Below are 23,356 nucleotides of genomic sequence, written 5' to 3'. Positions count from 1 at the left end.
ATGAAATCATCCATCCCTCTAAATAAACCAACTAAAATCCATCCACCCTCCACCCCTCCATCCAACTAAACCAACTGAAATCCATCCACCCCTCCATCCAACTAAAATCCATCCCTTCATCTAACTAAACCAAGTAAAATCCATCCATTTATCCATCCATCCATCCAACTAGTTAAACCAATTTGTCTAGTTAAACCAGTTTGTCTGTCTTTGTTAGATTCTAAGAAACGTTAATGGCCTGATGAACCCAGGTTTACTTTAAAGACACAGTAGGGGTATTTTTGTTACAATTTTATTATTGGAATATTAGGTGCTATGTACATATATCATTTTTAAGTAATCAAGTATTTCATCTTAATGCAAGGTGTACTTGTTACTTTAGGTGGTTGTGTCCTGCTGTTAGTACTGTACTCTCTACAGTTTACTCTGGTGTCTGCAGGTGCAGTGAGTGAGTGAGTAAACAGTCTAAACAGCCTAACTGGCCACAGCTCTCAGTAAACACCCTGTGTTTGGCTTTGGGGAAAAACAGAGAGATTCTTTAAGCATCACTAGACTTGTGAGGCAGTTTGGATCTGAGTACTCCAGTGAGTGTTTAGCTTTCTGGGGCAAAAGTGAAAAGGAAATGCTTTCACTGAGACCTGTCTGGGGCGGATACATGCGTGTGCGTCACATCACAGGTCAAGGGCCAAATATGTAGAGGACAGAGGGAGTGAGGGAGACGGTAAAAAGAAAGGACAGAGACCTTAATAGGACATTTAGAAAGACAGCAAGCCAAGAGAGAAGATAAAATGCAAAATTAAGTAATTATAGAGGTTTAAAAAAGGTTTTATTAGAGGGTTGAACTTATCAAAATATCTTAACCACTCTAGAACATGCCGAAAAGCGTGTTCCAGATGAATATCCTCTAACTAGTCCTTTATTAGTTTTCACAGACTGTTTTTGATTGAGTTTCTGGTTCCTGTGGCTGTAAAGAGATCAGCGGGAAAGCTCAGCCCATAGGAACTCATTAAAACAAATCAGGAAAAACATGAAGCTACAGCAGGCCAGACCGGCCGCATCAGCCAAACCGCCAAACAGCTAAACAGCAATCAGCACACAAGCTTATAAACCTTTAGTTCTCCAGTGATCATCAACGCACTGGGGAGAAAAGAAGGAAAAGGTGTTTACTAACATGTAAAACATAATGCTAATCACTTGTTTGCAACCAACCTTTAAAAAAGCAGCACTACCTAATGCGTGCTCCATGTCTGCTTTTATTAAAGGGATTGTTTACCAAAAAACTTGTATGACTTTATTTTTTCTACGGAACACACACAAAAGATATTTTGTAAAGTCAATGGAGTCAGAAAATCATTTTTATTAATACTTAGGTGCTCATAATGGTCGATTTCAATACAGTTTGATATTAGCTAAGCTACGTTTATGGCTCACTTTACTTCCCTTGGTCACCATTTTGGATTTAATTTATCCTGAAGGATAAAGGTCTTATGGTACATATTTATTAGTGTCCATTTATGTATTTCAACATTGCTCATCCATCTTGTGTTCAATGGAGAATTCACAGACTGGTTAATATATCTTTTAAAACAGGAGTTGTCTGGTGACTGTGTTTTTGTTAAAGCTATGGCCTTGGCTGTAGTTAATGACAGTAATGCACTGATTTGTTGACTATGACTGTAAGTTTTGACAAGTTGGGTTTCTTTTGGCTTCTTTCCCACTAAGATAGTTCCCACTAAGAGCAGCTTAGAGTTAATAAGCTGACACAAAGCCGAGGAAAGGTGGGCATAATGCCCTTGAGTCTGGTACGGCTGGTGAGCAGCCTTGGCAGGGGAATGCGTGCATGTGAGAGTGTGTTTGCTGTAGAGGGTGTTGTGGTCAAGAAGAGCTGTCAACGAGTGCTCTCTTTCACCCATTCCCGTTACCTCACAGCCCAGCATACAGAGTGCATGCAAAGTTTGGGAACCCCTTGCAGAATCTGTGAAAATGTTAATAATTTTAACAAAATAACAGAGATCATAGGGCTGTGCAATTAATCGCATTCGATTATCATGTGCATCTCCTCAGTAAAGCCAGTCTCGTGATTAGTAGTAAATCACCATCACCTGTTTTCAGACTGACCGGCGTTCACTACACAAGGCCTTAGTGATTTAATACAAATTTCTTATCAAAAATGTTATCTTGTAATCTACTGGTCAAATAAGGTGCTGCACTACAGAAATTGTATACTGTATGAATTAAAATATGGATGAAAACATATCTTGGTTATATGATATTCCTTGAGAAGATCGCTGTTACATGTGCTTGAATGATGAATCTCTCATTCATACAGAAACACAGAATATGCAGACTTTTTAGCAACATGCACTGGGTCATCTAGATGTAAGCTAAATATTGAAAATTACTCCAATGTTTGTTATGGATATTGTGAATGGCGATTTATTACCAAGCGCTACTTTAACAACACACAGGCACACTGACAAGTGATGTATGTAGTAACAAAATCCGAGACCCCTGGAAATCCGATCACAAGAGATGCATGTTACCAGCAACTGTAAACAACAATCTGTCTTGCGTGACCACTTGTGATCAGATTTCCTGAGATGGATGTGTATGGCCCATAAGTGGGAGTTATAGTATTAGTGATGTTTGTGTTATCTGTATGTATGTAGTGTACAATGTTTTCAGATGTTCTGAGGTCCTTCAAAGGGCAGTGGTGTTAGAGGCTGACTGAAGATTTGATTAATTGTGTGGTAAATGTGCTCTTAATACTGCAGTAGTGGACCTGTGACCTTTGACTTCCTCCACCCCACACACTATCAGGGATTCATTCTGCTTCAGCTCAGCTTGAATCCTGTTTACTTATCAGAAATCTACAAAGAAAGGGTTCAGCCCTAATCTCTTTCTATCTTTTCTAAACCTTCTCCTTCTGCTCATACTCAATATGCAGCTTAGGACTGGGTGGTATGACAGTATGCTATCAATGTTAAAATTCATCAACTGCTAGAGACTCTGCAGTCACAAATGCATATCGGCTGTTTTATGATGGCTTATGTGGCTCATCTGCTCATTTACATTACATTACTAATTTTGAGTCATTCATTTTGACTCTAGATACATAAATATACTTTTTTGCAATGATGACAGGCTTAATGAGATATATATCTGTATATATCAATATATATATATCACACACACACACACACACACAAGTATTATATTATATATTTTAAGTATTTAAGTCAGTAGATTGTTAAAAATGGGAAGTAATACATGATCGGGAGATGCATAAAACTATTTATTTAAATATACCGTTACTGTATAGCCATATATTTGTTAAAATTACTTAAACAGTCATATGAGATTTCGGTCATTCCACCAAGAGAACAAAGGTGATTTAATGACATGACAATTTAAATTTTCCAGCTTTATTCATTAATAAAAACAATACATTAAAAAAATACAATTTGTACATATATTGACTTGAAAATATGCCTTATATGTTGTACATGTAATTTTTTTTTAAATAAGCAGTATAATAATAATAATAAAGGAATTTCAACTCCTATATATTAAAGGTGCAAGGAAAATATGTTATTACTTTTTATTTGATGGTCATTAAATTTGAATCTTTCTAGGATGTTAAATGACTTTTTTAATCTTTGACACTGTTGTTTCTCATTTAATTTCTCATTACATTGCATCCACAGACCAAACTAATTCTCCTTACTGACACATCAGAAGCTAAAGACATCTTTTCTGTGTCTCTTTTTGTTTTTGAAAAGAGATTGGCAATGCACATTTACGCACGCTTTTCAACTGCATCAGTGGCTCCAGGCTGTCATTAACACGCACACAGACAAAGTTATGGCACTTCACCTTTGACCTTTGAACCCGTAACCCACCCTCAGGTCAACCCGCTCCCCTCTGGCTGGATCCCAGTACCTCGTCCTGGATAATATCTTAACTGTATGCACACTAACACACATGCAGAGATACTTTCTGGACAGTATCGAGGCTTTCTGACCTCACTAACACAGTAAGCTTGTTTTGCCTCCCCCATACACATGCATGATCGCTGTGGGAGTAAACCGCGTGCCGTTATTCCAGTATGAATGTGTGCGTGGGCACGAGCATATTCGTTTTTGACTCAATATCCAAACACCCTTGTTTTTCCCTACTGCCCTGTCTGACAGTTCTCACAGATCCCTAAAAAACATCTCTCATCCGCCCCTCCACCTGGAGCTGGTCCCAGCTTGCAAGAGTTACATTCTCTCTAGCTTTCTTTGTAAATCTGTCACTCTGTTTTAATTTGAATCATTTCATATCTTTGCTGCTTTGATTGTTCATCTGTTGATTTCCTTTTCTATTTCCTCTCATCTCTCTTATCTGTCTACATTCTGTAACTGTGTCTGGATATACTCTGTCAGAGTATATACTACATTTGATGAAGAACTTGCTTCTTGACCATTAATAAAGAGGTTTTTTTTTAGGTTTGCATGTTTATAATATGAATACACTCTGGACGTGCTATATCTGCCCTATTGGCATTGTCGTGACCTTAGACATCAGTTTCTGTTTTCTGCTCTTTACCAATATGAGAATGACCTCATGGAATAGTACAGTTTCAGTTATGGAAACAGTGCATCCAAGAATATATGTCAAGACTTTGAATGGGAGAAACTGCAAGATGCAGTGTGGAGGCTCGTCATGGTACACATATAAATGCGCAATTTCAAGACTGACACGGAAGAGAAGAAATTGTTTCATAGTCAAGTCGTTATTTTAGTTTTCTTTGCGAACAAAAAGTATTCTCATAGCTTCATAAAATTATGGTTGAACCACTGATATCACATGGATTATTTTAATGATGTCCTTTACTACCTTTCTGGGCCTTGAGTGAGTTCTATCTATCTAGTCTATGCACGATCAGAAAGCCATCGGATTTCATCAAAATGTGTTCTAAAGTGTTCTAATGATGAAAAAAGGTCTTACCGGTTAGGAATGACATGTGGGTGAGTAATTAATGACAGAATTTGCATTTTAGGGTGAACTATACTTTTAATTCATACCTTTTTTTTAACAGTTGCAAAGTTAGTTTCAAACTAAATGTAGTACCGACTAGTAGGGTTGGGCGATGTCCACCAAATTGGCTTTTGGTGATGTCTTCAGTGAAACATCGTGATCACAATTGCCGGCTCAACATCGTGATCTTTGTCAGCCTTTGGCGATGGGCGATGGTCGATGGCATCGTCTATCGGCCAAACCCTACCTAGACAGTATGCAATTTTGGATGCAGTTCCTCACAACATAAAGGATATAGTATGTCCTGATATCATTCATACTATACATATTCATACTATACAGAACATACTTTTTATTGGTTGCAAACTTTGTTACTCATCAAATGTAGGTGCTTATTTATTTATTTATTTTTGTAACTACCAGTGGTTTTGAAGTTGAAGTTTTCTTTTCTACTGTATGTCATGCTACACACATCCATAAAGGACAGTCTTTAATTCTATCTCATTGATTTTTTTTAGTGCACTGTAGAAAGCAGTGAGGCAGTTATTAATTGATAGTCATTTTATCGGTTTTCATCTAGAATGACAGTGCCTCATAATATATGAACAGTATTTGCGTTTGAGTTTGATAGAAATCACAACATATAAGACTCTTGACAGAAGAAAACACATGAGAGAAGAGTTCTGGCTGGAGTCCAGCTTGGGTTTAAGTGTGTGTTATAGGACTTATTTAGCCTGTCTGCCTTCCTGTGTTTAGGGCGAACGGATTATTGCCGGATACAAGACACAACCCGTTTACTCCTCACAGGAAGTTCCAGTATCACTCGTACTCCCTCTCACCCTCCAGTGTAAATGGCCACACTCACATATACACACGCACAATATATTTTAACTGACCACACACTGATTTCAATGAACCCCCACAAACACACAAGACTCAAACTCACACCTGACCTCTTTGAACAGCTGTGTTTGTAAAGTAACATCCTGCATGGATTTGTTTCTCATTGCCTTTGCATACGACCTGCGCATATATGGCAGTCTTTTTGTGTGTGTTTGTATATTGGCTGTGTGTGTGTAAAAGCTTCATGTGCCTGCTAATACAGCACAGCTGATTGAAGAAATTGTTTGGAACAGTCCGTATGTATCAGATAATCAGCGATCAAAGGAAAAGCTAAAGATACAGATCTAGGAAATACATTCCGATCTAGGTCTCCTAATTTCATTTTCTTAATCAAGTTCGTGAAAACATATTCCATATTTTACAGTCTGGGTCAAGCATCGTTTCTCAGTAGTGGTCAACCAATATGTGCAACAGTTTTCAGTCTTTTAAGAATTTCTGAATAACTTAAAACTAAAATAACTTCAAAGAAAAATATTTGTGATTGTTCACAGTTTTTAAGTCACTTAATATAAGTTTGTGTGTGTGCATATTTATAATTATATATATATATATATAATATTTTTTATTATATATACATTCATGTTATTATCAGAATTCATATGAGGTTGGTTTTAGGTTCGCATAATTTTCTTAATGTTTTTTTGTAAGATATCTGTTCACCAAGGCTGCATTTATTTCATACAAAAATACAGTAAGAACAGTAATATTGTGAAATATTATTACATTTAAAATAGCTGTTTTTTTTGTTTTTTTTTTTTTAATACATATTTTAAAATGTAATTTATTTTTGTGATGGCAAAGCTGAATTTTCAGCAATTGTTACTCCAGTCTTCAGAGTCACATGATCCTTCAGAAATAATTCATAATATTCTGATTTGGTGCTCGGTCTCACCTTTAGTTTGTGGACCAATTCTCTCACTATTATCTAACTAGTAACAACAGCTTTTGTCTCAGTAAACTCCTAATTTTCCGTTTTTTAATATTTAGTAATGTGGTTATTTAGTTTAGGTATAAATGCAAGATTAAGGGGTTCTAAATCATGCAGAATAAGGGATTAATATGTGAATAAACAGTTTTGGACGAGTTACCTTGTAAATGTGGTCTTAAATGAGTTTTAAAGTCTTAAATGACTATAAAGAGTTGGGGGAAAATTGTAAAATTTATCATGTCACACTTGGCAGGTGTGGCAAAAAGTTAGTTTTAGGCCCTGTGTGTGTGTATATACAGGTCCTTCTCAAAAAATTAGCATATTGTGATAAAGTTCATTATTTTCCATAATGTAATGATAAAAATTAAACTTTCATATATTTTAGATTCATTGCACACCAACTGAAATATTTCAGGTATTTTATTGTTTTAATACTGATGATTTTGGCATACAACTCATGAAAACCCAAAATTCCTATCTCAAAATATTTGCATATTTCATCCGACCAATAAAAGAAAAGTGTTTTTAATACAAAGAAAGTCAACCTTCAAATAATTATGTTCAGTTATGCACTCAATACTTGGTCGGGAATCCTTTTGCAGAAATGACTGCTTCAATGCGGCGTGGCATGGAGGCAATCAGCCTGTGGCACTGCTGAGGTGTCATGGAGGCCCAGGATGCTTCGATAGCGGCCTTAAGCTCATCCAGAGTGTTGGGTCTTGCGTCCCTCAACTTTCTCTTCACAATATCCCACAGATTCTCTATGGGGTTCGGTTAGGAGAGTTGGCAGGCCAATTGAGCACAGTAATACCATGGTCAGTAAACCATTTACCAGTGGTTTTGGCACTGTGAGCAGGTGCCAGGTCGTGCTGAAAAATGATCTCTTCATCTCCATAAAGCTTTTCAGCAGATGGAAGCATGAAGTGCTTCAAAATCTCCTGATAGCTAGCTGCATTGACCCTGCCCTTGATAAAACACAGTGGACCAACACCAGCAGCTGACATGGCACCCCAGACCATCACTGACTGTGGGTACTTGACACTGGACTTCAGGCATTTTGGCATTTCCTTCTCCCCAGTCTTCCTCCAGACTCTGGCACCTTGATTTCCGAATGACATGCAAAATTTGTCCAAAAGTCCAGTGCTGCTTCTCTGTAGCCCAGGTCAGGCGCTTCTGTCGCTGTTTCTGGTTCAAAAGTGGCTTGACCTGGGGAATGCGGCACCTGTAGCCCATTTCCTGCACACGCCTGTGCACGGTGGCTCTGGATGTTTCTACTCCAGACTCAGTCCACTGCTTCCGCAGGTCCCCCAAGGTCTGGAATTGGTCCTTCTCCACAATCTTCCTCAGGGTCCGGTCACCTCTTCTCGTTGTGCAGCGTTTTTTGCCACACTTTTTCCTTCCCACAGACTTCCCACTGAGGTGCCTTGATACAGCACTTTGGGAACAGCCTATTCGTTCAGAAATTTCTTTCTGTGTCTTACCCTCTCGCTTGAGGGTGTCAATGATGGCCTTCTGGACAGCAGTCAGGTCGGCAGTCTTACCCATGATTGTGGTTTTGAGTAATGAACCAGGCTGGGAGTTTTTAAAAGCATCAGGAATCTTTTGCAGGTGTTTAGAGTTAATTAGTTGATTCAGATGATTAGGTTAATAGCTCGTTTAGAGAACCTTTTCATGATATGCTAATTTTTTGAGATAGGAATTTTGGGTTTTCATGAGCTGTATGCCAAAATCATCAGTATTAAAACAATAAAAGACCTGAAATATTTCAGTTGGCGTGCAATGAATCTAAAATATATGAAAGTTTAATTTTTATTATTACATTATGGAAAATAATGAACTTTATCACAATATGCTACTTTTTTGAGAGTGACCTGTATATGTGTGTGTGTGTGTGTGTGTGTGTGTGTGTGTCTATATATATATATATATATATATATATATATATATATATATATATATATATATATATATATATATATAATGGCCTGGTTAGCATCAGTCTGTCGCTGTTTCTTTAGCACTCATTGGCTGTCAGACTGCATCCAGCTGTATGAGAGAGTCCAGCATCTCTGCGTTCAATGTGCTGACAGCTCTCTGAGGCTCACGGCTCATTGATTTCAAATGAAATGCCTCCCACAAGGAACCAAACCAAGCTTGATCAGAGCAGTTTTTTCCTCAAACACATTAACAACAGCCTTGGATGTCCATTATTCAGGTGTATACCTGTTTATGTAGCACTAACATACAGGATCACTGATGTAACCTTTAGTAACATCTTGTGTGAAGCCTGTATGTATAATGCATAATCTCGGTAAACAAGTCTTACTGAATGCAGCACTGAGGTGTAGCATAAGGATCAGACATACAGTATATAGTATATGTGTATGCATTTTTGGCTAAAGGTGTGAAAACGTGCTGAATGGTGAATCAGGTCAGTGTTTTGGTTTTGCAGACAGAATCAATGACAGTATGAGTGTGTGTCAATCTTTACCGCCACAACGTCTGTATGTCTAAATACGTCAAGGTGGTCTGTGTCTTTTCACCTTTGTGTGTGCGTCTGCGGACAAGCTGGCGTCGAGCTGAAGTAAGTGTACTCTGGAGCTCTAGTCGGACACTGCTGACTTTTGGAAATCCCCCACAATGCAGCTCTTTCACTGAGCCGAGTGCCGTTAGCCAGCGGCGACAGAGAGCTCTCATATAAAGCTGGTTTAAACTACCACAACTCGAATATTACATTTCTCTGATGATGAATAAAGCAGCTATGATTTTGGTGAACAGTTTTGTTTTTCATTAAAGCTTAGTCACAGATAGTTTGGTCAAGCCACTCACTCTTACACACATTTTTCATTTTTAATTATTCCCAGATTCAGATTGTGACATCTACCTTCAATAATATATCACCTTCAAACAGAGTACTCCTTTGTCCTTCCTCCATGTTCCTCTCAAGCCCTAGGCTGTGTGTGTGAGAGATATTGGAGTGTTGTGTCATGGTATTGGGTTGTCTAGGGTCAGTTGCGGTCAATGACACACAGGTTCAGTTTTCTCATCACAAAGCTCAGCCAGAATCCTGAGCATCCTGGGAATTTTCTGCTCAGCGGTGTGGTTCATTCTCCACTCTGATTGGCCCTGCAGCGGTTGAGTAGTGTAATTAATTCTGATTAGTTTCAGGGTACTGCGGCTTTAAGTCAGAGACCAGCTAAATGAAACCGCTTCAGGGGTCCAGATGTCTGAAGTTGTTTGTTGTTTTGTGTGTCTGAGTCTTGCAGGAAATAGTTCACACAAAATATAAATTCTGTCATCATTTACTCGCCCTCATGTTGTTCCAAACTTGAATTACTACTTTTTTTTTGTTATTATTCATGGAACACGTAAGCTATTTGAAGAGTTTTTAGAGTTGTTTTTTAGAATTTAAGGCTCCAACATGGACAAAACAGCAACCATAAAGTTACAACGCTGTATTTCATACAGCGCTTTATTATAAGTGTTAAGAAACTGTATGATTACACTAAAGAGCAGACTGAAATATAAATTAAATTGGTAACACTTTAGTATAGGGATTGTGAGAATTGGACCTTAAAATAAAGTGTGGCCACTAAAATCTTGCTCTCAACCAGAATTTTCTGTCGTTTAGTGAATTTCAGTATGTTGTCAGATACTTTGCACCATTTTTGACATGCTTTCATTTTATTTTATTTGTATAATCCTCATTTAATTTTCAGCTTTAAAGCATGAAAACCAAAGAATCCTGAAAAAAAAAGTATCCTACTTTTTACAAAAATATCATATGCCACAACAGTTTCAAAACTGATAATAATAAGAAATGTTTCTTGAGTACCAAACCAGTATAGTATTTATTTTTTTTATTTTTTTTTTAAAGATCAAATGACACTGAAGACTGGAGTAATGATGCTAAAAATTCAGCTTTGCCATCACAGGAATAATTCACAGTATATTTAAAAATATATTATTATAGAAAACAATCATTTTAAATTCTAATAATTTCTACACTTTTTTTACTGAATTTTCATCAAATAACTGCATTTTTGATGCGCATAAGAGAAGTTTCAGTAACATTAAAATATTTTACTGAATGCAAAATTCTAAATAATATAGAGTACATCTACAGTGTGTAATGTGTTACATAAAAATAGACAAATATGGAAACTTTACAGTTCAGTTCTTTTAGTTGTCATACTGTATACAGTATGTGAATATTTAACCCTGCCATTTTACAGTGTCACTGACATCTAACATCATGGATACTCTCCATAATTTACCATCAATTTACCAACAAAAAAAAAAGTAATGCAGGCATGAAAGACATCATGAGGGTGAATAAATGATGACAGAATTTTTACTTTTAGTTAATTGTTTCTTTCCAGGTTTCTCTGTATCTCTTCCAGTTTTGCTGCACCAGCAGTGCTGCTTATGTTGTGTGTTTGTGCGTTTTGATTAACATTAATGGTGTCTGGTTTTCAGCTTGACATGGTTTGTGGGGAAACATGAGTGCTGGAGAATGCACGCCACTTTCATGTTGTTTTTCTTTCGTTTCGGCCTTTGTTTACACTTACATTTGGACTGTGTTCATTTGAAGCAGAGAAAAAAATCTAACTCATCTGACCTAAAGTTTTTTTTATGTTTTTGGCACTAGCTGTCAGCTTCACTCCTCCCACTCATCTTCATCTCCATCTCCACCCACACACACAAACAGTTATTGACAGCGGGACACAGAGGAGGTGGGGAGGCCTCAGGCTCTGTGCTGATGTGTCTGGAAGTATTTAAATGTCTTCTCTCTGCTGCTGGTTTGCACTGAGCCTCTGTTCAGCGTCTCTCAAAACATCACTTTTTGTTAGCGAGCAGAGAAGTGCTGTCTACGACATGTTTGCCTGATGTACTCCTCCAGAAATCTTGGATCTTTTTTTATTTATTTTTATTCTGTGCTATCTCTCTCTCTCACTCTGTGACTCATTTACTGTTAATGGGATTAAAAAAACTAGGCTATATTTGTTCAGAGTACCTGCATCCTATGAACAGAATAAAGAAATATTGTATTTAATACAATTCAATTCAAGTTTATTTGTGTAGCGCTTTTTACAATACAAATCACTGCAAAGCAACTTTAAGTTTAAGTAACAAAATTAAGTTTCTACGATATTTAGTAGTAGCTTATAAGTGCCACATGCTCCATGTGTCTGACATCAGTTTGCTTTCCATTTGTGTGGCGTGGCTCCACGGCTAAACACAAATTCAAGACTGTTGTCAGTTTATATCCAAATGACAGGAATTTTCAGAAAAATGTATACAAGACATAGTCAACCAGACGATGAACACTATTAACAGCTGTTATAATGTGATTGCATAGTAAGTAGCAATATTTGTTAGTTCTGTATGTTGTTTCAGGGTTTGCATCATCTCTTCTCAGGTGTTTTGGATCCAGAAAATGTTTACCAAGGCACTCTAATATTTTTTTTAAATACAGTAAAAACAGTAATATTTTGAAATATTACAGTTTGAAATAGCTTGTTTTGATTTTGAATATTTTTTTTAAATGTAATTTATTCCTGTTATGCCAGAGCTGAATTTTCAGCAGCCCATTACTCCAGGCTTCAGTGTCACATGATATTTCAGAAATCAAAATATGCATAGAATAAAAATATTATTGTCATTGTTAAAACAGTTGTGGATTTTGGTGGAAACCGACACACGTTTTTTTCTGGATTCTTGGATACATAGAAAACATCCTGTCGACACCTGATGATTTTGTTATAGTGTCAGTTTTAATATTTTTATGTTTAGAGATGGAATTTGGACATAATGAGCTTTATAATGTATGTTTATGACTAGCATTCTCAGAAAATGCTTGAATTAAAAAAAAATGATAACGGAACTTCATTCAAATTTAGTACAATAAAGATAAAACTGGAATGTGACTTCATATGCCAAAAATAAACAAATGTCTCTCTTCCTCTGTCTTTGAATCTCATCTCTCTATCTCTCTCATGCAGCACATCTGTCTCACCCCCTCCCTCCTTCCCACTTATCCATTATCTAATTGACCTCTGTAATTAGAGACACTCTTGCTCTTCCTGTGTGGCTTGAGCGTGTGGTGTCTGTCTCTCAGAGTTAACCTCAGCTCAGAGAGACTGAGTGCCATTTTGAGATGTTTTCAGTCATAAACATGGATTTGAGGCAGGCCTATGCATCAGCATTGAGCACGGGTCTAAAGCGCCACATGCTCCATGTGTCTGACATCAATTTGCTTTCCATTTGTGTGCCGTGGCTCCACGGCTAAACACGCATTCAAGACTGTGTGTGGTTTTGATATCTGACGTAGCCAAGCGCCTTTTCCGCTTGCGAGACTTGTGACGGCGGATATGGGAAGATGGGACTGAGGGAAAGATAAATTCAGAGAGAAGAATGTAACTTCATATGTGTATGAGGCTGAGGGAACTCGAGTTCTCCTTGTTTCCCCGTTCTGTCTCTTGTTTAGGGGCGAACAGATGAGTAGTGCCATGTGTGTTTGCAATTGTTGTTGTTTTCCATGGAAAAGAGGGGCAAATAAAAGGAATGAAAGTAACCCAAACGAGGCCAGCACGCAACCGTTAATTATGAAGCTGTTTGGGGAGGGGGCAACGGGTCCAACTCACACTCTTCACATGCAGCCCACGTCTTTGTCTTTCTTTCTTTCTTTCTGTCTGTCTGTCTTTCTTGCTTTTGTTATTTCCATTTTTCTTGTTCTTTTGTTGGTTGCGTTTTTTTCCCTTTCTTTGCATGTTGTTGTTTGTTTGTTTGTTCTTTCATATTATCAATGATTGTCATAATGTTTTCTCTTGTTCTTTAAATGTTTGTTCACTCATTTGTTTGTACGTTCATTCTCTTTTGTAGTTGTTTATTTGTGAACACAATTTGTTCACTCATTATGTCTGTTCATTTGGCAGTTTTACATTTGTTTGTTCTTTTTTTCAATTATATAATTATATATTATTCAATGAGTACTACTTTGCTTTTTGTTTGTTTGTTTTTTGTGTGCGTTTGTTAATTTTTTCTGTTCATTAAGTATCTACTCTTCTTTCAGTATTTTATTCTTTCATTTCTCTGCATATTCATTTTTGTTTGTTAGTTCTTTCTCTTTGCCTTTTTCTATTTCTTTGTTTCATTGTTTTTTTTTTTTTTTTTTTTTTAAATGTTTTACTTTATTTTATTTATGTTTATTTCTATCTTTTGTTCCTTGAGCCTTTTATTTTCTTTGTTCATTTGTCAGTACTTTTTTTATTTTTCAGTACATTACTTTTGTTTACTTGTTCTTTTACTTTGTTTTTTTATGTAGGCTGTGTGTTAGTTTACTTATTTGTCTGTCTTTTCAGTTAGATTGTTTCCCCCTAATATTCATATTCAGTGTTATCCAAATATTTCAGTGCTCAATGGGATAAAATCTCATTCCTTTGCCCTTAATGCAAGTTGTTCTCATCCTCATAAATTCTTATGAGTGAGAGTCTTGACTCTTCCCGTAAGTGTCCTGAAGTGATGTGTGTGTGTGTGTGTGTGTGTGTGTGTGTGTGTTTTAAAGAAAGACAAAGGCTTACTCACTCTTTTATCCAATCTGTGAGTTTGTTCTTGTAATTTGCACTGCTGTGATAATGACTGTTAGTAATTGTTACAGTGTGTGAGTGTGTGTATGAGCATGTATTTTGTGTCTGGAATGGACACACACACACACAAAGTCTAAAGTCAGTGCAGTTTCTGTTCTCTGTTCAGTTCAATTCAAATGTATTTGTATAGAGCTTTTTTTACGATACAAATCATTACAAAGCAACTTTACAGAAAATTATGTTTCTACAATATTTAGTAGTAGCTTATAAGTGGTGACTGTCAGCAGTACACTCTGTAATTTATTACGAATAACTTTATCTGTCTGTTTTCTGTTATGTCTGTTCTATCAGTTAATCAGGGAATGGGACAGACAAGATATTATAATGTGTGTTGTGGCTCATAGGACTTACTTTTTTTGCATGTTTATCTTTTAGAGCAGAATTGGTGATTCCATGATCATATGGAGAATTTCAAAATAACTGAAAATCCAAGTTATAAAGGACAGGTGGGAGTTTAGGTTACTGGAATATGTTGGCTGGAGTTCTGAATTAACTAAAGTTAGTTGTTTGGATGAGGAAGAGGAATTTTAATGAAGATATTGCAGCCAGTAATATGGAGAAATGTAAAAACAAAAGGTCAGAGTGAAAGAAACAAAGAGCAGGAGAGATAAATAAGGGTTAGGAAGTGGTTTTATTGAGAGCAAACTTGTGTTTAATAAATGCTGTATTTTTCTCTGGTGTTATTTTTCGCTGATCTGTTGTTTTTTTGTGTCATGGGAATGTTGTTTTGTGTGCAGCTCTGTTGATTTTGTTTCAAGTGAATCATTGTCCTGATGTCCTGACCAGTACTTTTTCAGCCCATCAGGCGGTCACTTTGTCAGTTGCCCCTCCCCTAGATTACCTGGCATCATGTTTAAAGTGGGCGAAGTCTGTGCCTGCTGGATGCCGCTGATATAACAGAATGATGAATGATCAAGTTCATCATAATATTATTGCATTATTTACAGTACATCCTAGCAGAACAGCTTGGTTCCTCTGAGTCCTCTTCCATGGAAAGCTGGATTCGCATGGCGTGCTCACCGCAGCAGCTCCGTGTGTCAATCAAACGCCTCAGCTGACTCTGCACATTGAGCAGATGGAAAGAGACCAGAACACAACTCTGTACAGCCCTTCTGTCCTTCATCAGCACTGAAAACACATCTCACTCACTCTAATCAGCACCGATACACAGGGTTTCATCTCATCACAGACCTATGAGAATGTAAGCAAATATTCAGGTTAGTTGAAAGTAGACATGTGCCGGTGTTCGGTAATGTGATACATCACGGTAATTGATATGCATGATATTGTTATTGTGGGCACTTCTAATTACCGTGAATAATTTTACATTACAAATTAAACATTTTAAGAATACTTTTCCCATCAACTGGTCAAAATGCAGCTTGAAAGAGGTGTGCTCTGGTGTAAACAAGCACGCATGAGAAGCACATGGGGGAACAGTGAGAGACGTGCTGAGTGAAAGCACATTCACTCTCTGACAGCAGATGGCACTAAACTGCAGAAAATACAGCCATTACCCTCGAAACCTCATAAATAAAGCAGCTGCTACTTTCTAAAATGTATTTAAATATATTTAAATGGACATTAAGATTTGTGGATTTGCCGTGTTGTTCATCACAGCACCAAATACTTAAATATTTAGACTTAATAGGCTATTGATTTTCAAACTTTTTTGTTTTAATCTGGACTACATGATAAAGATATTTTTTGAAAGTGTTGTGATTCTTTATTGTTCATTCACGCTTTAGATTAGGGCTTCATTAATTCATTAGTTAACATAAATTGCCAATTAAAAATTCTTCTGAAAATGCATTAATCTTAGGTATTCCAATATTTAATAGAACGTTGTTAAAATCAAAAGTTGCAACCGTGTTATTTAATGAGCTAACATGAACTAAGACTTGTATTTTTTAACAAAGATGAATAACTTCTGTAGCTAACATAGCTATTTCTCATTGTGATTAACTAATGAGGTCTTAATGTAAAGTGATACCTATCTTTACAGTTATTTTGCACTTTAATCTGTGTAAACGTTTAACTTTGTTTTTTTCTGTATTGCTTTATTGTATTTAAATATCCAGTTATTTTTGTTATATGAAAAAGTTATTAAACCTGTTATACTGTATTATGACCACTTTTTTTAAACTAAATTTCAATACCATGATAATATTGTATACCGTGATAAAATATCACAGTGTGCAATATTGTTACGGTTGCAATTAATTGCAACATGAAATTTACAACCGGCATTTTAGTTGAAATAGAAAAGTTTAAGAATCATTCATGGAAAAAACAATATTACCTAACCACTACATGATCTTTATCTGAGACAATTTGTTGACTTTTTTTCCCTGAGATAAACATAATTGGCGTTATTTTGTACGGTTTCTAAGAATATATTGGAAATGTAACTTTTAACTGACTTTTTTGTTTTAACTTTGAATCCTATTGGTTGGCCTGTTTTCTTTGCAGCAAAATTAGAAAATCTCTTTCTCTCAAAAAAAAAACAAAAAACCTGTTGCATTGACGGCATACAAATATGAGGTGTTTGCGACAATCTGAACAGAAGCAAGAACAGTTGTTCATTCACATTGCTTGTCTTTGTGTGAACATGCCAGACGTTTTTCATTTTTTCCGGTTTAATATGGAGACACTACTAGTAAGCAGCTAGTACATCTCTCGAAGATTGATTCTGTTTGTCTGACCAATGGATGACTGTTGTAATGTACGAGAAACCTGTTAGAATCATTCATTTAGTAGTTTCTTGACACAGTGACTCAAAATTACAAATTTTACCTTTAAAAAAAATACTGAAGAACAAGCCTGAGATACTTGTTTTCCATATCCAGTCCAAGTATCATTTAGTTACTATTATAGTTTTTATTCATATTTTAAATGAGCTTTTTACATTTTCTTTTTATTTGAATAATTAAAAGAAAATCTTTTTTTTTTTTAAAGACAACATCTTTTGTCTTTTTCTTTTTCTTATTTTAAAGTTAACATTCATTTCATGCAACAAACAACTTTAAGTTTTCATTCTTGTCAATCTTCCTGTCCTGTCAAATTAAGAACATAAAATTCCCAAAGAATATTGCAGAGTTGCATATAATCTCATCATGTATTGATCTCCTCTCTGACCAAATTTGGCCTTGTCTTGTCACTGTGAGAGCTCAGATTGTTCAGATGCTGGATCTCTTTCTGTGAATGTGTGGGAGATGAAGAGAAAGCAGATAGAATGAAGACAGACAGATTGATTAACCACGACATGCTGATTTTGGCTTCTGTTTTCAGCTGTTCTCTCTCTTTCTAAATGATAGCAGAAGATGTCTGCACTTGTTTAGCTAACTAAGCCTTATGGTACAGCATTTGAGCAGTTTGTTGTTTTGTTAAAGCGTATGTGTGACAGAGAGGGTGTGCATTCCTCCTTTTGGACTCTTGTTCCTCCCTGTTCAGTTTGAATCGCATAGTGTTATGATAACAGCATTAAATATGAAGTGATCGTAAAATAGCCCAATTCTGCAGTGACTCATCGTCGATCTGTGGTTGCCGGGAACAAATGACTAAATTTCCCTACCCCAGGAGCGTGTACAGTACCCCCATGAGATATCTCTGCGATCATGGTGCTCTCCACTGAGTAACGTCTTATTCATAAAGGTGCTTGTTTGCCTTCTTGCCCTAAAGACAAATTAGCAGGAAGTTAGAATTATGTTTCAAAGCATAAAAGCGTGTTTGACTCATCTCTATAAGAGATTCACTGCATAAAAGCACACTGATGTTTTATGTGAGTGTATGTGAGTTTACAGAGTAATTTGACATTTCCTGTTTATACCTGAATCGAATGATTGTAAATGTTTGGACCGGTTAGTTTGTCTAGGTGTTCCAGGACGTGGTAAACAGATGCTGAAAAAGAGACACAAATTTCAAAGTTGAATCCTCCGCAGTGAGCATTTTATTAAGAAGAAAAAAAACCACAATCACAAATAAAATATGCAAAACCTTAGTTTTTTAAAGTACATGCTCAGAAACACCCACACACACACATCTGAATGAACTCTAGCTACATGGTATGTCGCTGCCACCTACAGACCATAGTATTTGCTCTTCAAAAGCCAGATCATTTTAGTCAGTTCACATACTTGTGCAAAATGTCTTCAACATATTCTTTTAATTACACACATATATAATTTAATAATATTTTGTATGCATGTTTTTTTTTTATCTTTTAAAGGTCTTTGCTGGAGGAGCATGATTCATTAGCTCATCACACTCAACAGTATAAAACTCTTATTTTGAAACCTGCTTCACTCTCATTATGCACACACACACACACACACACACACTGAACTCAACCCTCTGACTGTGTGTTAGAGACACAAACTAGAATCAGATGGTGAAGTTTAGCCCCTCTCGTCGTGTGTGTGTGTGTGTGTGTGTGTGTGTGTGTGTGTGTTTTCAAGAGTAATGTTTTGTTAGGTGTGTTTTGGTGTTTCAACATGACATTAATTATTAGGTCAAAGTCTATGGTTGGGCTTGTGTGTGTCTGTAACACAGAGAGAGAACAGCCATGTGTGTTTTGTGTGTGTCAGACTTCTTTATATTCTGCTTTCTTCTATAGCAAATTCAGCCAAAATGAATAACGAAATGCGTTGCACTTTCATGCAAATACAACACACTCAAAAATTCCATTAAAATAAATGCGTAACTCTGAATAGAAAATGTTTAGTCCTCTGTTGGAGGTTAGATATTGTCTTTGTTTTGAAGTTGAGTTAAATAAATGCTAAATGTTTTCGAGGTATTTTGTTACAAAAGCCCATTTCTGCCTCCGAGTTTAACAATTCCACAGGTAATTAAGATTAAAAAAATAAAAAAAATAAAAAAATATTTAATTGTATCAAATAATGCAATTAAATTAGCAATTATAGAGAATAACCTTTCGATTGTGAGAAATTAAGTGAGATACAAAGTTGCCATTACAAGACCAAGCTTATAATAGTAAAATATAAAGTAAAAATTATGGCGGAAAAAAGCCACCATTTTTTTTTTTTTTTTTAAATGAGGAGGAAAAACAGTAATTGCATAATAAAATGTAATATTTTAGCCATTTTATTTTCCTGAATTCAGAGAATATTAAGCATTTTAGTTGTAAATCCAGTGATAAGAGTAGGTGTGTGTGTTTGTTTTAGCATGTGTTTGGATGTGGTTTCAAAGTCGTGTCACAGCGACCATCTTATGGTCGGCGGTGACACTGCGGGGAATGTGGCCTGTCAACTCTGCCATTGTGTGTGTGCGTCTTTAAACACTGTCTGAACTAAATGATACAGTTAGCATAACCATACAATTACAGGGAAGAGAAAGGGGGAATATATTGGTGTTTTCTGACTTTATTTATTTGTTCACTGTGTAAGAGGGAAAGCACAAGTGTGTTTGCATACTGCAACAAAAACAACATTACGCTGCATTGGTTATTTTACATACTGCATTGTTCTCATTCAACAGCAGAAAACACACTGAAACCACAGCTGCCCCGGTCTGTCTTTATCAGATCAGATCAGTCTGGCCTTGTTCGAAACCGCTGGACCTGTCAAACAGACAAGACCTGGCACATTACTTGTTTTTGAGGTAAAGGACTATGGCTGTGGTCCAAACCCCAGCAAGCTGGCTTGTTGTCTGCTGCTAAGCGAAAGGTAGCTTCGTAAGTGACTAAAAATTGTCTGAAATGCCTCAAAAACAATTTTATTGTACTCAACTAATACTAACAGTCAATTCATATAAGTATGATGTTAGCATGTTGTCAGCATAATTTTGCATTCTAAAAGTCTAAAAACAGCTAGCTAACTCATTGGCTCACTAGGTTTTGAAACACAAACTATATGTTTGTCCCTTTATTTGTCATTGTTAAGGTAGGGTTTTCTGTGTTAGTATATAAAGGTGGCATGGCTTATGCTGCACTTACAGTGCACATACACTCAAACAGCGGAGAGCGGCTCTTTTTTAAAAGAGAAGATTCATGATGTTCTTACATAAACTTCCCTGATGCAGGCCATCTGCCTTTACCTTTAAGAGAACATCCATCAGCTGTATTATCTAGCATTACGTCTAAGAGCATCTCATTAGCTGTGCAGTTATCTCTCGGCCTGTGTAAATCACCCATGTCTTACTCTATTCATCTCCCGAGTCCCTACATTTCTTTAGTTTCCTTCTGCATACGTTTCATTATCTTTCTGTTTTTGCATTAAAACCTGCCTCTTCCTTTTCTCTTCATTGATTCTCTTCATTCATCCCTTCTACTCATTTATCTGTCTTCAGTGTCTCATTATCCTTCAGAAATCAATCTAATATGCTAATTTGCTTCTTACGAAATATGTATTATTATTATTGTTAATGTTGAAAACAGTTGTGCGGCGTGATATTCTTGTTAAAACTGTTTTTATACAGTATTCCTTGATTAATATAAAGTTTTGTAAAGAGCAGCATTAATTTTTATTTATTTATTTATAATTTTTTTTATTTTTTTTTGTAGTGTATATGAATAGTATATAACAGATTTGTCGTTTTATTTTTTCTAAAGCTAGCATTCTATTGGGTGATTTTCTCATTAAATATTGATATTTAATTATTTTGTATATTTTATGAATTAATAGCCATATCATAATTGTGTTTCATAGATTTTTCTACATTTATTAATCACCTTTTTATATAAAAAGCAGAATATAAATAATACACAGCTTTGAAAGTATTGTTGTACAGCAGGGACGCTTTTTGCACACACTGACCTGCAGCTGAACTGGTAAGTGTGGAATGGGTTTCATCTCTATAAACTCCAGAGATCTGTACTCAATGAGCTGAATGAAACCGCTTTGATCAGGTATAAGGAGGCCATTTCCGGTCTGATTGATGAAATGAGTGCTGTACTCCCAGACGGTCTACACCTCATTGCATTTCCCTTAGCAGCTCTGTATGTTCATCTACCACACTTCAACACTGCCTTTACAGAATCAGACCAGGCTCTGTGGTCATAAACCACATCAGATAGGATCTGCCTCAGCTTTGTGTATAATCCTATTATTAGAGATAGGGAAGCCCTTACTCTGAGAAACTGGACAATTAGTCCAAAACCAACCATTTTTGACTGTGTTATACTAGGAGAGTCCTAGTTTCATTCAATAGCCCTGACATTAACATTAAAGACCTGGATGGTATTGTGACGCGATCAAACAATGGTCCACATACCATCAAGATTCTGTAATCTCGAGGTTGAGTAGCCATTCTTGACAGCACGTGAGTTTGTTTGGTCTTTCTTGCACAGAATTGTTTTGGGGATTCTTAATTGTTTTAATTTCGTGGTTTTGTCTTTCTGAGTTTTGCACTTTTAATTCTAATGGCCTGCTATGGTGGAAAGCAGTGACCTGTGACATTCTTACTGAGTGTATTTCTGTTCGGATAAATTATATGTTAATCTACATCTTAGTGTGTGTGTTCATGAAGATTTACTGCCATGTGATTGTTTACACTCTTCCTTCCGTCTTTTCTCTAAATGTCCTCTGTAGACTAAATGGATGACTCATGCCATTTTTCCATTTTTCAGGACTTTCCTCTGGGTTCTGTCTTTTTGCAAACTCATGGATTATAATATTTAATAATAGTGTTGCGTGTGTGTGTCTTAAAAGGGATAGTTTGTCTAAAAGTCTAGTTCTGTCCTCATTCACTCGTTTATGACCTGTATGAGGAAAAATTTGAAGACTAGCTTGTTGCATTTATACTAAATATATTTTTCATGAGTTTATATGACTCATAGACTATATTCTAAGTGTTTTGAAGTCATACGATATCTTTGTGTCGGGATTTAATTCATTATTTATGGAAAGTCTTGTCATCCCTACTTCTTGATACATTCCTGTATGTTTGTGATGTATGAAGTGATGTATGTTTCATCATTTTGAGTCATTTCTGTTCAATGAATAATATATCCAGTTCACAAAACTATAATGATTCATTCGCGAATCAGATTGGTTTGAAAGATTGGTTTCGAAAACTAACTTACTGTAAAAGTGGTTCTTGAGTTAGCTTATTATCCATGAATAATGGCTGAAGTTTCATAGTCTTGAGTTTCATTGTCTTCTTGTTTCATTTGTCTCCACTTTTATGATACTTTTATCCATTCATTGTGATTGGATAAAAAAAAGTCTTCAAATTTCTCCATTTTCTTTGACTGAAGAAAGTAAGTCACACAAGTCTGAAAAAACGTGAGCGAGAATACTGTAAATAATTAAATAATTAGGGTTACCTTAGAAGTAGGGTTAGGGTTAGAACATGTTTGGGTGGGGGATCATTATAAGAAGGGAGAAACCAATGAATGTACTATGAAGTTATAACTTTTATTACTTCATTTTATTATAATTATCATTTTAATAGTAATTTGAATGAGCTTTAGCTCCTGACCTATTTTAGTGGAGTCCAGCCTTTCTCACTTACTGACATCATGCTTTTATTCGCAGACCTTATTTTTGGCTGGTTGTAACCTCTCGACAGCGAAGGGTATTCTTAGGACACTCTGTTTTTACAGCCCTTCTTATAAAAGGCTTCAGGCATCAAACATACACACATCAACAACATTCCTCCAGCGGTGTGCCCACAACAACAGTGCCCCCTCCCCATAAAAGGTCCTGTCTCCCACTATCTTACCCCAGAGTCCCTGCTGCCCTGAGGGCTGTAGAAGGGCTCCATTGTGTGGAGAGAGGCACCTGGTTTTGGTTAGTGCCAAACTTGGATACACACTCGCTCACACACTCGTACAAACACACGCACAGCAGGGTCAGCTCCCTCTAGAGGCTCATCTGGAGTTAATTTCCTGTCG

General features: G+C 36.3%; 1 protein-coding gene across 1 annotated transcript in view; it reads left to right on the top strand.

Moving 5' to 3' along the window:
- The window catches only part of scfd2 (sec1 family domain containing 2), a 117,333-nt gene that overhangs the window by 26,293 nt on the left and 67,684 nt on the right, over nucleotides 1-23,356 (top strand). The window lies entirely within an intron of this gene.

The sequence above is a fragment of the Carassius carassius genome, chromosome 27 (assembly GCF_963082965.1).
Source record: "Carassius carassius chromosome 27, fCarCar2.1, whole genome shotgun sequence".
Lineage (NCBI taxonomy): Eukaryota > Metazoa > Chordata > Actinopteri > Cypriniformes > Cyprinidae > Carassius > Carassius carassius.
Note: the sequence above shows the minus strand (reverse complement) of the source record. Positions and strands in the feature narration are given on the sequence as shown.